General features: G+C 35.8%; 1 pseudogene; it reads right to left on the reverse strand.

Moving 5' to 3' along the window:
• Positions 1–241: 241 nt before the first annotated feature.
• On the reverse strand, positions 242–473 carry LOC129498392 (small VCP/p97-interacting protein-like; annotated as a pseudogene).
• Between the last annotated feature and the right edge of the window lie 222 nt (positions 474–695).

Here is a 695-nt window from a genome sequence, read left to right on the forward strand (position 1 = left end):
CCTACAGAAGAGCAAATGCAGGAAAATAAATACTTAATGAAAGGTCTGTCCATTTTCTCAGCTTGAAAATCAAAAGCATTTTCAATATATCAATATTGACAAAGCCCTGACTGGATTTATTGACATTAACATTACAAAGTCTGAATCTTCATTTATTCAAAGAGAAGAAATTAAACTGAGGACCATTCGCTTAGTATCAGATATTAGTTATTGGCAGTAGGATTTTCCACTCACGTTATGCTTAAGAAACTGTCCACCTAAGTCCATTTTCTGATGGGTGCCCAGATGCAGCAATTTGGTTTTCTAATTTTTTCTTTTTCTTTTTCTACTTCCACAGACCAAACATCCAAAATGTCCTTAGATGCAGACTCCTTTTGTCTTCTCTCTGCAGCCTCTCCAAGCTTTGCTCTTTTTTCTTCCATGTCTGGTCAGGGAGGTGCAGACTCCTCAGGACAGGGAAAACACAGTCCCATTGGAAGAGAAATTGAGGTCCCTTACTGGCCCTGCCATAGACCAGGCTACATATGGAAATTTTATTAAAGCTCATTACATTCTGTTAGCAATACTTTGCTTGTTAAGGAAAAAAAATAAACTTTGAAATGTTTTGAACACAAAATAAATTACATTAGTGTCAGAAATAATTTTGGGGAAAAAAGAATCTGGATTTGAATTTTAAGACAAGATTGGTTGACAGT

This window comes from Nyctereutes procyonoides, unplaced genomic scaffold, assembly GCF_905146905.1.
Source record: "Nyctereutes procyonoides isolate TBG_1078 unplaced genomic scaffold, NYPRO_anot_genome, whole genome shotgun sequence".
Lineage (NCBI taxonomy): Eukaryota > Metazoa > Chordata > Mammalia > Carnivora > Canidae > Nyctereutes > Nyctereutes procyonoides.